At 34.4% G+C, this 15,115-nt stretch overlaps 1 protein-coding gene across 1 annotated transcript in view; it reads left to right on the top strand.

The window, feature by feature from the left end:
- LOC128170809 (multiple epidermal growth factor-like domains protein 10) overlaps nt 1–15,115 on the top strand; it is a 186,353-nt gene that overhangs the window by 45,373 nt on the left and 125,865 nt on the right. The gene's annotated exons all lie outside the window — the stretch shown is intronic.

The raw sequence follows: 15,115 nt of genomic DNA, 5'->3' as shown, positions 1-15,115 counted from the left end.
GTACGTTAAGAATAATTATGAAATTAAAATACAAACGCGTTAAACAAGCCGGGAAGTAAGACGTACACGTCGAACTGATATATAAACAAAATATAATTTTAATTATTTGGTATACTTTCTACATCAAATGTATACGAATGTATAATCAAATTTTAAAAATGGGATTAAAATCACGTGCACCACATGGCTAGTGCTGGATTTTAAACTGATTTTGTAATATAACGTAATACGTATACCATATCTTCAATAAAATTATAAATAATGCTTATTATATCTTATAACAGAAACATGTGCATGTTTCAGAAACATGTATCAATATCTGTGTTAACAGTACAGAAAGTATATACAAAGTATAGAAATGCACGAATCACATAGGCGTCGAACCGGGGTGGGGGGGGGGGGGGGGGGGGCTTAGTGCAAAGTTAGACTTAACCATTAGACACAGAGCCCCCCTACCACTTTTTTCCGCCGGAAATGTAATTGTTCCTAAATTTACCTTGAAAGATTGCGAAGTTGGAGTAATAGGCATACTAGCAGCCCCCCCCCCCCCCCCCCCCGACACGGATTAGGAATTTCCTGATTTTGGGGGAAAAACTGGGTAGGGAAATTTATTTTCGGACTGGGGTGGGGGGGAGGGGGGGGGCTTAGTGCAAAGTTAGACTTAACCATTAGGCACATAGCCCCCCCCCCCCCCCCCACCACTTTTTCTCGCCGGAAATGTAATTGTTCCTCAATTTACCTTGAAAGATTGAGAAGTTGGAGTAATAGGCATACTAGCAGCCCCCACCCCCCCCCACCCCCCCCCCCACCCCCCGGATTAGGATTTTCATGATTTAAGGAATTATGATTTTTCTTCAATATTTCTGAGGATTAGTCTAGCCCCCCCCCCCTCCCCCCCCCCCCACTTTCAATTTGCTTCCGACGCCAATGAATCATGATACAGTCATACATGTAGTAAAGTCTGAAATGCATGTAAATAATTTAACAATTATTATATTAGACTGAAACTCCAAGTGGGTTTTACTTGTTATTATCAACTGTACAATTTTTTAAAAAAAAATTCCTGTGTACATGTGTTGGCGTGGTATTAAAAAAGAAATGAATTAGCTCTAAACTTCCAGGACTAAGGTTGTACGAATATTTGGTATGATTTGTAAAAATTTACAACGACTTTACCTTAATTTGTTTGCTTAATTAGTTACTGTACCTAAAGGTTCATTCAAATGACAACGAAAGGATTTAAGAAGGAGTCTTACAAATTGGTATATTAATTTATTGAGTGTATTAAGTAAAATACTTCTTCATAGACTGTTTGCGATATACAACTAGCTAGATTTTTTTTTACTAAATAATTATAATTTACTCATCAGTTTTACTAACTCAGGTACACACACATTGAAAAAAAATCCTGCCGGGCTCCAGTTATAAACTCACGCTTCGTACTGTGTATATGTTATGTAACAGTCTTTTGTTCACTCCTGACAGAAAAAACCCTGCAATCCACACAGAATATACAGGAAAATCACAGAGGAGGTCACCTGGACAAAGAATGTATACACATGTATACACGTGCCCGAGTACCTAAGATTAATGATTTCATCATATGCATTAAACAAGATCAGACATCAGTTTTTCTTTTCAAATTCAATTAATTACTTAGTAATTTAAAGGTTCTTAATCGCCTTATTTTCCACATTTGAAGATAGTTACATGTATACATATAGTTTCAGTCACGCTGAAACCTTACTATACATTTTAGTATGTACGGATTCATTATCATTAGGCTAAAATTAAACTTAAACCTGTTGCAAATAAATTTTATCACTATTAAACTCAAATCAATTTTAGTAATAGTTTCAGCAATGCGTGAACCATTTGGAATCTTTACTTAAAGTTTCAGCATACTGAAACCTAGCGGAAATGTTCTGAAACTGATTGATGTTTCCATAATAATTTACACAACTTTTTACATGATTCAAATTTAGTTTCCGCATTGCGGAAACCATCAGGAATCTTAGACTAAAGTTTCTGCTGACTGAAACCTAACGGATACTTGCTGAATCGATATAATGGTTTCCGCATTGCGGAAACTATACATGAAACTTCAACTTCAAGTTTCAGCAAGGTTTCCATATAGTTTCAGTTTTGCTGAAACTTGATTTTTCATCCAGTGGTGCTAATTTAAGATTAACACTGACAATGAAATTTGAGAGAAAGAATTGCTTTGGTTCTTTAAATCTAAATTATTAGGGCTTTTCGACTTTCGGTCGAAAAGACCTACTGTTTTTGTCTTTTTTTATTATTATTCTCGACAGGATTTGTGTCAGCGATTTTTTAAAAACGGAAAAGAATATTAAAACAATAATGCAACTTTCTTAGAGCAGTTGTTGATGACACGCGTATGTAATGTTTTGGACTTCCAGTTCCGCTACTTCTGGTTTTTACAAGGATATTACTAATAATTGAATGAAACGCAATATCTTCCTTACTTTTTGAGTTAGAGCAATCAAATTTAGAATAAGATGTATCTTGTCAAGCTGTACAAAACTGTCAGTGTACACGTTTTTCTATATCTTATCGTGTTTGAGATATTAGACATCAAACTTGAGAAATGGGGGAATTCAAAAACAAAAGATTTCTAATGACCTTAAAAATTTAAGTTGACGCTTTGATATTGTTAAAGTAGGAGTAGTTAACATACGCTCTAAGTCTCAACAAAAAATATTGAGTACTTCCGGTTTTATGAGTTGTTGAAAATCGTCTATGGGTGTTTTAATGTTAAATTGAAATCACGCGTTCCACGTTTTCTCAAAAAGTTTTCAAGTAAACATTACAATATTTCCCTGGTATAATAACACACACAATGGGCAGACCGGAAAAGGTTTTGGGTACAAAATTTAAAAAAAATCAGGGATATGCAGAGGCCAACGTTCAAAACAGCCCTTTAGCTGTAACTTTTTTTATTTTTTGTCCGATTTCCACAATCTTTTCGGTTTATTGTTCAGAATGAGGAGTACAATCTTAAAATTATGGTCCGAGGGGCCACTTTTTGACTTTTTGTAGGGGTTTGAAAGGCCTAAAGATCACACTAGTTGAAATTTCAATTTTGTTAATAAAAAGAGTTGTTTCGCTTTTCTCTATGAATATAAAACATAATTACTGAAGGCATACCAAGTTTTATGTCCCAGGCATGAATACTTACTTATGGAAATGAGAAGTGTAGCTACTTGTTAAGTTCTGGAGTTATCTTTCTTTTCGCATTGCACTACTCATAAGTTCCCATCTAAGCAACTGGTTATTCCAAGGCGTTAAAAAAATTTGGAAATAGATTAGAGATAAATTTTTTTTACATTTAAATAAAAAAGTGATAATGGGGCTGTCGAAAAGCCCTTACTTTTTGTTGAAGACAAAAAAGTTCTAGTTTAAATTATCATGACTAAATTTTATAAATGCGAAGCCTGTCCATACATTAAACAAGTTATCGACAGGAAACTAATTATAATTAGAACTTTTTTTGTCTTCAACAAAAAGTAAGGGCTTTTCGACATCCCCTTTCCCTTTTTTGATTGTAAATGTCAGGTAAAATCGTATCTAATTTTATTTTAAAATTCCTCACCGCCTTGGTATAATCAGTTGCCTATTAGAAATATAACCTTATAAATAATGCAATGTCAAAAAAAGATAATTGCAGCACTTTAAAAGTAAATATACTTTAATTTCTAAAAGAATATTTCCAAAAAATCATAAAAAGTAAGTATTCCTTTCTCAAATAGAAAACGTGGTATGCCTAGAGTATTAATTAATGTTCTACGTTCATTGAGCAAAGCGAGATAACTCTTTCTAAATCACTTTTTCTACTTTTAAAAAAGTTGCAATATTCACACCCTTAATACTCCTATAAGAAGTCAAAAAATGGCCCTACGGATCATAATTTTTAAATTGTACTCTTAACTCAAAACTTAAAACCGAAAAGATTTTAAAAATCGGATGAAAAATAAAAAAGATACAGCTAATAAGTTGTTTTTAGCTTTGACCCCTCTGGATCACTTATCTTTCAAAATTTTTATCTCAAAACATTTTCCGGTCTGCAAATTAGGTCCCTCAATATAAATATTAAATATGCAAATATTTACTTGAAAACTGTTTGAGAAAAAGTGGCACGTGTGAATTCAATTTAACATTAAAACACCCATAGACGATTTTTTATCAACTTATAAAACCGGAAGTTCTCAATTGTTTCAAACAAAACTTTACATATATGATAATTATGACAGTTTTAACATTTTCCATTCCTCACTTAAAAAAAAATTGGTGGTTATTTCAATTTTCATTTTTTTCATCCCCCCTTTTTTCATAGTTTGAAGTCTAATATCTCAAAAACGGCAAAAGATACAAAAAAGTTGTCGCTTACAATTTTGTAAATCATACTATGAAGTATCTAAATCCAAAATTTCCTTGTTTATAATCAAAATATAAAAAAGATACAAAGGTCCTTTTAATATTTTGTTTTTTGCATGTGTAAACCGGAAGTATATAGACCGGAAGTCCAAAAAGGGACATACGGGAGAACTAAACAATTGCTAAAAGAATCTATCATTAAATTTTTATTTTTTTGTTCCGTTTTGAAAAAAAAATCTATGACGAAACTTTGTCGAGAAGAATAATAATAATAAAACAGAACGAAAACAATAGGTCTTTTCGACCGAAAGTCGAAAAGCCCTAATTATTCATACACAAATAGGACGCCTAGTTCCATTTTTAGTTTGAAAAAATAAGACTAAAAAAAAACAAGAGTCTCAAGGGCCACATCGCTTACATGGGAAGCAATAAGCATGAAAAAAATCAGTTCACCGGTAATGGAGTCTTACAACAATCTTACACACAAACTTTAAAAAAACGATGCTACGTGTTTTAATATCTTTTTCTATTCTTCTATGGTTGGATATAACAATCAGAGTATTAAAAGTTCTGAAATGCGCTAAGCTTTGATGCAATAAAATGTCTAAACGTATACCCGAAAACCTATTTGATATGCAGGTTGGATGTTATTAGCAATCGAATTATAGGAAAAAAGTACAATGACCGCATGGAGTTTTAAAAAAATGAGGCGTTTTTTTAAGAAACCGATGTTACGTTGTTACTTTTTTGGATTTACTATCAGTTATCTACTGTGTTAGATAAATTGCCGCCCGGGTTTAAAAAAAAATGCAGACGTTATGCACTCTGTATGATTTGTACACTCTGTTCGATGTGCATGCAAAGTAAGACAGCACTATCTGTGCATTATAATACGAATGAATTAAACACTTTCAAAGAATAGATATATTTTATGTTTTATTGATTAATTGTTTTCTTTATTTATTGTACGATCGTTTTGCTACAATATGTGGTTCATGCATTTAGAGGTCCGTGCAACCTAAATGCCTTGATCGGAAAGCAACTGACCGTAAATTCCTCGACCGGTTTATACATTCAGTGTATATTTCCTCTTATGTTTGCATTGGAAATCTGCAACGTTAAATTCTCTATGCATAAACTCTGTGCTAATTCATGCCCCGTGAACTAAAAAATAAACGTTTCCACGTGTTTCGAGTATATTTAAGATTAAATGAAACTTTCAATCTTACAATTTGATATGTACTTTTGAAACACAGTCATTAATATAAATGTATATTTTTTAAAAGTTTCTTGCACACTATTTTTGTCGCGGAAGCTAACTAATTAACGTGGTAATATGGCTGTTTCATGCATGTTTTTATATCCCTGACTAAGAGCGTCAAAATGGCTTTAATGGGGCGATACACAATATTTCACACAAGTAGACATCAGTATGAAAATATAAGTTTAAGCATTGAATGTTCATTTTTGGATGTCGTCGGTCCTATGACACACCAAGCGGTGCAGACAAATTGAATACCGTGCGTTAAGTGGCAGATGGGGAACGATCACAACTAATATAACGACCAAAAGCTTTCATAAGACGACAGACAAAACAGCTTAAAAAAGATGTCGTACTGGTGCATGGATCCTATGTAAACAAAATCAGTGTTTAGATGACAAAGAATTATGAGCCTTGTATCTTGCTCATAACTCTTATGCGTGACTTTCAAAATTTCACATGATCATAAGATCACCGACAAACCGATTATTTTATTTTAGTAATAAAGGAGCATGGTCACAATTTTGGTCCAATTCAATTTTACTCGTAAAGTTGCATAAGTAATGCAAATATTAAAAACAGTAAAATTGAATTGGACCAACTTGTGACCATGCTCCTTTAAATACATAAAATATAATAATCGGTGTGTGGGTATGCAAGTGAATGAATATCTTGATTTGTGCCAATGTTGAGTCGGAATTATTCACGTTTGTAATAATGTTGCCCTTTATGAAATACATAGAAAAATATGCACCGTCTTAGCAATGGATACTTCTCTTCCTTTCCATATCCTCATGTATCACAGACGGCTAAAACCCAAAAACATATATAAAACCAACACAAGCATTATTGTTACGGTGATATGGTTACTACAAGACTAGTTTTATTACTGTGATATAATTACTAAATGGTGTATGTTTTTTTACGATTGTATGATAAAAAGGTGGATCAACTGTGTTATGTAACAGTTTGTGGAATTAATTTAAACATCCATCAACATATTGTTTCAAATGATTTATTGTCTGTATAGTATTTTTTTAAAAAGAAAATCTAAGTAGAAGACCCACAACAATACTCACCCAGAGTTCAACTTACTATATCAACAATGCATCAATTGCTAACGATGGCGACAATCAGACTGACGAACAACATTGTGCTCATACTGCCAATAATCACACAAAGGCATGGCTACAGGTGGACTTTGGAGAATTACACAAGATACACGATGTCAAAATATATCATAGGAGAGAAGGTATGCATTGCATTGCATTCATTTGTTTTATTCATAAACATACACAATTTAAGGTAGTGCGAAACTACCCTGAAATTATCTATTTAAAATATTTTCTCAACCAAACAAAATAATGACTTAATATTATGTGAAAATATATTCCAGTCCATTATCTTAAGAAAAAAATATAAATCATACCCATCAATCACTCAAGGCCCAAAATATGAGATACAACGTATTTCAATAATTTTTAAACATACATTTGGATCGCGTTGATATGATTTTTGTGCAATTTAGCCTTATATCATTAAAAATGCGTAACTTGTGTTCTTTTCAAAGTAAAGACCTGAAATTTGGACACAACCACATAGGCATTATGTCATACAAATTCCAAGGTAATATCGACAGGTCAAAGGTCAAATATGATGACGTCATCTAGGATTTTTAATCAATTTATTCCTCCGTCAAACATACTTTAACTTTGATTAATATAAAACCAATGGTTAAATTTTCTTTATTTCGATATATTTTTATTACAGGGTCATGACAATCATACTGTTAAATTTTATTTCAAATTTGAATTATACATTTTCTTTTTAGATACGTTAAGTGCTGCAATTGTTCGTCTTAAAAGAGTATTCACGAGCGTTAGTTTTACATTATATCGCATGAGAAATTATCTTAGTTACCAGTTAGAATTTATTTCAGTATCTTTAGGTAACTAGAAGGTTTCCTGTTAAAATAGCAGCACAAATATTTGCAAAATCTTAAAAAATAGCTTAATGGCATAAACAATTATAACGATGACTATTTCATTTAACACTCTACTGGAAGGAGATTCCAATGATAGGTTTGGGGCTATGTGGGCAAAAATTGTGAGGTCAGATTTTATTCAAATTTTACGTATTAAAGGATATCATACCAAAGCAAAAAATATAAACATTTCAGAAAAATTGAATTATAGGAAAAATTTAGCTTATCTTTTTTTAACTACCTTTACAAGTAATAGCTTTCCAAAAAATTGCCTGACTAAACAAAATTATACAATGGAAGCATGCATGTATCAATAAGGCTCTTTTATCAGAAATAAATTTTTATTTTCTCTGCTGATCATTAATTTATAAAAGGAACGTGAAAATTTAAGACGAAATATCAGTACATACCGCATATCAGGTTTTTTTACCGCGTGTATCCATTCTTCTTTGTTCGCGACGGTTTCCGAATCGCGGAAAATAAATCGGCGTAAATTTAATACAAACTTTTGTTTTTATAATAGAGTTATCCCTCTTCGCTCTTAAAGTAAGCAGGTATGTAAATCTACGGTGAACAGTATTCAGTTAGATTTGTTCAGTGTGCTTTGTTCCCACTATATAAATTAAAACCAAGTAGTAAGGCAATATTTTAAGATGTTTATTATTAGATACATCACTGTAAATAACAAGAATGTATCTAACACCGCTGACGTTGCGAAAGAACTTAAACACGGCCAATCAACTCCAAAGCAACGGGGAAATTATGGAACGTATTCTCTGAAGCACCAGTACAAAATCGGTAAATTGGCAGCAGAAAACAGCCCGACTGCAGCTGCCAGAAAATGTCCACCTTTATTTGATAGAAAATGAAATGAAAGTACCGTTAGAGGTTTCAAAAAAGACTATCTCAACTATGTGAAATCTGCAGTACAGCGAAAATTGATCGATACCGACAGCGAGATAGAAACCAGTTTTTCATTTCTTGGACATGAAAGACTCATTGAGTTTATTTATTTATTTTATATCTGTGAACCTTTCACTCAGCTTATGTCATCACCTGTCAATTTATACTTTATAATTTGTACAATTGTCAATTGGCACTCTGGAATACGGCGGCCAGCCTCGGCAACGTCCGACTCACCCAGAGTCTTGAGTCTAGAGGCCACTGCTGGCCATATCCGACTTGTTTTTAATATGTCTGCCTGTTAAATTGTTATAATGTTGCCATCGTTGAGTCCCGACCAATAAAATCGATCCTGCATCAATTGCCTGTTTATTTCTCTGAAACTGTATACTGGTGGACCTTCGGGAATGCGGCAAACCTTCCCTTCGTTATTACCTTACGGCCTACAACGCAGCCTACACCTTATACCCTTTACGCCAACATTCCCTCAACCGGTTCGTACTGCACACGACCGATGCAGATCCAGAGGAATTCTCTAGGACGGTAAAATCTACGCGGTCACACTACCTAAAAAAAAGTTCTCAGAGAGGACAACTTCGAAAATTCAAACTCGTGTAACAGAGTATGGAATCCCCCCCCCCCTTTGTTGAGTATGAACTGGGATCAGACTGGACTACATGTTGTCCCGGTTTCGCAATGGACTATGGCTGTAGAAGGATCACAGAAGGTAGAAATAGAGGGATCGGAGGATAAGCGACAGATTACAGGTATGTAAGCCATTTTGTTTATTTAATAATCAAAATTGACAAGCTACAATGTAATTAATTCGTCACGTTCCTTGCGTAAACTGATATCTAGTTACCCCCCGGTATTCCTGAGCTACTACTCTATGTAACGGTAAATGATCTACTTTTCTTTGATTTTAACTCTGAAAATAAATATTGGTAATATTTTACATTACAGCTATATTCGTTGGAACTTTAGATAGATCGTTCTTTCCCTTCCAGTTGATATATCAGGGGAAAACGACACAATGCCACCCAAAAATTCTCCTTTCCAGATGAATTTCACATTACTGAATCAGAAAATCACTGGGCAAACGGTCGAACCATGAATGACTACATCGACAAAATGAATCTGCCGTACGTAAACAAAGTGAAGGACGACTTAGATTTACCATTTGGTCAGCGTGTCTTAGTAATTTTCGACTGTTTCCGTGGGCAGATTACGGAGGAGTTCACAGCCAAACTTTTTGCAAATCGTCTTTTTTATGTTAACATTCCGCCAAATTGTACAGATTTATTTCAACCGATGGATTTGAGCGTTAACAAAAGTGCGAAATCGTTTCTTACAAATGAGTTTGAGAGCTGGTACGCAGCGCAGGTGTGTGATCAGCTGAGCGGTTCTGCCGATAATAACGAGGTGAAGGTCAACCTTTCGCCAACACGAATGAAGCCACTTGGTGCGAAATGGCTGACAAAGCTGTATGATTACATGAAAACGAAACCCGAAATTGTTATTAATTCATTCAGGGATATCATCTGTATTGGGACTAGATTAAATTGTGACAGTTGTCAGAAATCGTGTAAATTGTTTGATTGTGTTTCATTGTGTGAATTTAAAATTAAAAGTTACTATTGAATTGTTTTACTCCTCATTAACTTTACAGGTTTAAACAATCGTGAATTATATTTTCAAGTGGACTTTGAAATAGTAAAAATTTGATTCGCGTAAATTTCATATACTGTTTTAGGTTCCAATTCGCGTAAAAAACATGACGCGGAAAAAACCTGATATACGGTATATATCACTTGAAATTGAATTCTTTAATTTTTTTTAATAATGTACACATATCATATAGGTGCATATTAGCTTCAAAGCTGGAGATTAAATAGTCAAATGTGGGGCAGCTTCATCAAAATCATCTTGACAAGCAATTAAAAAAAAAGGTGAATTCTCAAATTCACGACAAAAAAAACCTAAATGTAGTAACTTCAATTCAATCAGAATTCCTTATTTACAGTTCCATTTATTAAATGCGTCTACAAAAATGGAGGGGGGAGGCGAATCCATGTTAATTCCATTTATTATATAAAGTTAAGAAAAGTGCCTGCTGCAATTAAAAAAAATAGGGAGGGGGAAGCAGTAGGGGAAGTAGTAATTGTAATGTTCATGTTTCTTAAGAACATGTGGAAGAACAACCAAGTCCGTGCTGCACGTTTTACTATCTAGTTTATTCCCGGAAGTCCCACTGTACAGGTTACAAAAATGTAAGTAAATGAAAACGTGATAAAAACGGAATTATAAATAACAATACACCATTCCCCTTAATAAATGTTGCATTATGATTTAAAGTCCTTTTTTCATCATATAGAGAAATTCACTAATAGTATCATTATAGACACATTTGAAAGAAATAGATATATAACATATTTACAAATAAATTTACAAATATTTACTGATCATTTACCGGTATACATATCTCATCATGTGCACATCAAGCTAGACTGCCTTGATAGCAAATATATAAGTAAGGGATTATTCTGCCCCATCACACATATTCACTAAGATATTTCGGACGACGCACTTCTTGGTCTGCACGTGTTTTGTATGGTTGCACTTGCTGAACAATGTCTGGACTTCTGCCGTCTTCGACTTCTGTAGTGTCCGGGTTTCCAGCTTCTGAATGAATTGTTTCTTTGTCTCTCACTATATCTTCGTCTTCGTCATCAAGTTCAACGATTGGTTCTTTAAAACTGGTTTCTTTTGACTGTATGATGTCTCTTCGATTTCTTCTAAATTGATCTCCATTCTGATATTGTACGTTGTTATATCTGGTATGGACTTGATCCTTGACATATCCGGGTTGCCACTGTCCTCTGTGTCTGAATCTAACTCTTTGTCATGGCGACAAACTTGACAGCTTTCGGCTTCCAACATCGAAATAAGTTTTTTTAACGATTCTGGTTAATTTTCCTCTTTTGCCTGGTAATTTCATCTGGTACTACTTTTGGTTTCAGTTGATTTTTGGTTATTGGTAATATTGATCTAAGTTGTCGGCTCATGAGTAGTTTTGCCGGAGATTCAACATCTGTTGGCGTGTTCCGGTATTCTAGTAAACTGATATATGGATCCTTCCCATCTATCCTTGCTTTTTCTAACATTCTCTTCACGGTTTGAACGGTTTTCTCCGCAAGACCATTTCCTCGTGGATTATAAGGACTCGACGTTTTGTGTTCGAAACACCAACTTCTGGATAAATCTTTGAATTCCTTAGAAGTATACAGAGGACCATTATCACTTCGCACTTCATAAGAAATGCCATGTCGGGCAAACATGGACTTCATATGTGTGATCACAGTTTTGCTCCTAGTGTTCTCAAGCTTGACTACTTCAACAAACCTGGAATAATAATCCTCAACGATCAAATAATCCTCATTGTTCAACGTGAACAAATCTGAACCAAGCACTTGTCATGGACCTTCTAGTACTGGCGTTGGATTTAACGGCTCTTTTGGGTTCTTGTTTCTCATATCTGTACATGTATGACATTTAGCAATTAAGTCGGTTATGTCTCGATTCATACATGTACCAATCCAGTAAACCACAATTCTTGCATGAGCTTTAGTCTTCTCTATGACTAACATGTAGATATCTCAAAATTTCGGATTGTAATACTTCTGGAATAACAATTCTTTGATTCATTAACAACAAACTGTCTACACTTGTAAGTTCTGATCTTAACTTCCAGTACTCTTGTAATGGTTTCCGTTGCTGATTTTTGTTTTTAGGCCAACTACTTTTTACAAGACGAATAGCTTCACTTAAAATAATATAATTTACCGTTTCGTTTTTGATGTCTTGAAGTATGTTTCTGGAAATGGGAACGGTTGATTTAAACACGGAATGAACATACGTTTCCATTTCCCCACAAATTTCTTCTTTTTGTTGCTTTGTTGGAGGTAAGTGAGCCCCGAGATAGAGTATCAGCAATGATCAACTGTTTTCCTGGAACATACTTGAAGTTGAAATCATATTTCTGTAAACGAAGTAAGAGTCTTTGTAGCCTTGGAGGAGTTTAGACTAATTATTTCCTTAGAATATTTTCCAATGGTTTGTGATCATTCTCAACAGTCAAATTAATACCATAGGTATACTGGTGAAATCTCTAAACCGAATATAACAGCTAACAGTTCTTTTTCGATTTGTGCATATCGTTTCTCAGTCTGAGTCAATGATCTAGATGCATATACAATTGGTCTGTCATCTTAAGTGTTCACATCACCTAAACCACACTTTGAAGCATCAACACTAACACATACTGGTTTTTAAACATCGAAGAAAGTCAGAATTGGTTCACGAGATAAAATGTCTTTGATAGCTTCGAATGCATCCTGTTGAGGTTTTTCCCATGTGAAAAACACATCACGCCTGAGTAAAGATCTGATAGGCTCGTTAATCGCTGTCATATTAGGAACAAATTTGGCAAGATAAGTCACAGTTCCTAAAAGACGTTCGACTCCTTTCTTGTCAGTTGGAGGTGGCATTTTAAGAATGGCTTCTATTTTCGTTGGATCAGGTTTCATTCCATTTTTCGAAATCACATACCCTATGTATTGATTGAAAAGACATTTGTCCTTATTTAGGGTAAGGTTGATCTCTTGGCATCGCTGTAACACTGCTTTGAGTCTTCTACTGTGCTCCTCTTCATTTCTCCCTCATATCAATATATCATCAATGTCAACTTATACACCATTAATATCGTCAAAAAGTTGTGCACTTCTCTTTTGGAATACTTCCTGTGCACTTTTAATACCAAAAGGCATGCGACAGAAACAATATCTTCCAAATGGTGAATCAAACGTAGTGAGGATTTTTACTTGTGATCCAGTGTCCAATTTGAACCTCACTATTTTAGAATTGATTTTTAGGTTCACATATATTTCATCTTTGTTATTTTCGCTTGAGATCGATCCGATGAAAAAAATCTTCTCTTTGTTCGTCTTGCGAGTCTTTTTCTCCGTTTAGATCCTTTGCATGAATAGCTTTATTCTTGCACATTGCTGTGAAGTGATCTTTCCAATGACACTTGCTACATCTTTTCCCAAATGCTGGACAATGTCCTCGACTGTGACTTTTTTTCGCATTTACCACATTTGAATGTTGATCTTGAATTGTAATTTGGACAACTGTATTTCTGTTTTCCAGATGTTTGTTGATTACCGGTTTCAGTAGTTTTTTGGAATGTATGTTTATTTCCTGTAGAGGGTTTCAACGATTGTCTGTTTTTATCACACTTGACGGCACTGATCTGTTCTTGTTGTTGTAAGTCTTTCATCATGCTCTGTGATCTTCCTTTGTACGACATATACTCAATGCTTTGATGAGTGTAAGTTCATTGTCTCTGAGAAGTCTCTATTTCACTTTCTCGGAGTGTACACCACACATAATTCTATCTTTTAACATCTCATCTTCTAATCTACAGTTCTTAGATATGATTCTTAAGTCAGTAAAATACTGGTCTATAGTTTCCGTTTTCCCTTGGACCCTAGTATGAAATATATGTCTCCACACTGTTGTATTTTCTCTCGGAGCACAGTACTCTTTAAACGTTTGAAAAAGTACATCTACTTTATCTCTATCCTCTTCAACTATTGTCATAGTATTGAAACTTTTTCTACCTTCTTGACTGATAATATACAGGAAAGCACTGCATTTCTCTGCGTCGGTTCTGCCATTCATAGCGATGGTTAAGTATAATCTCATGGTCTGCTCCCATTTTCTCCATCTTGCAGGTAAATTTCCATCTGTCGTGGAAAAATCCAATTCTGGTGGTGGACGAATATGTTCCATTATGATATAATTACTATAGTTTCTTCTGACACCATGTAATGTTCATGTTTCTTAAGAACATGTTGAAGAACAACCAAGTCCGTGCTGCACGTTTTACTAACTAGTTTAATCCCGGAAGTCCTATTGTCCAGGTTACAAAAATGTAAATAAATAAAAACCAGATAAAACGGAATTACAAATAACATTACAGCAATGTACCTTTAGTAAGACACGAGACGTATGTTCCCTTTTCAAGATTAATGGAATCGCCCAACTGAACAAAAATCCGGCCTCGCCCCTCTTTGGCGATTTAGTTCCTCCAGAAAACATTCCAGCTGTGTAAATATATATTTGTTTTAATCTAAACTGATGATTCTCTTGTAATAATAATAATCCAACACCAATTATTACTTATATTGTACCGTAATAGACAATATGTTACAACTTGTTACGATGACCCCCCCCCCCCCCTTTTTTCACCGTTCAAATATGGCTATTCTATTTTAAATAAGGATTACACACGTGCACTGCATTCTTTTTACTTGAAAACTCTTGCTCCTGTTGTTATTACATCCAACATAACATTTTCATCAATTGTGAATGTAAATGCTGACACCGTAAACATGCATAGGTTAATCTTTTTGTTGAAATATCATGATATTGCTTGCTTCCATTTCTGCACTGTGTCGGAGAATGCAACTTTCAAACCTTAGATATGCCTGACGTCATGACGTCAG

This window comes from Crassostrea angulata, chromosome 2, assembly GCF_025612915.1.
Source record: "Crassostrea angulata isolate pt1a10 chromosome 2, ASM2561291v2, whole genome shotgun sequence".
Taxonomy (NCBI): Eukaryota; Metazoa; Mollusca; class Bivalvia; order Ostreida; family Ostreidae; genus Magallana; species Magallana angulata.
Note: the sequence above shows the minus strand (reverse complement) of the source record. Positions and strands in the feature narration are given on the sequence as shown.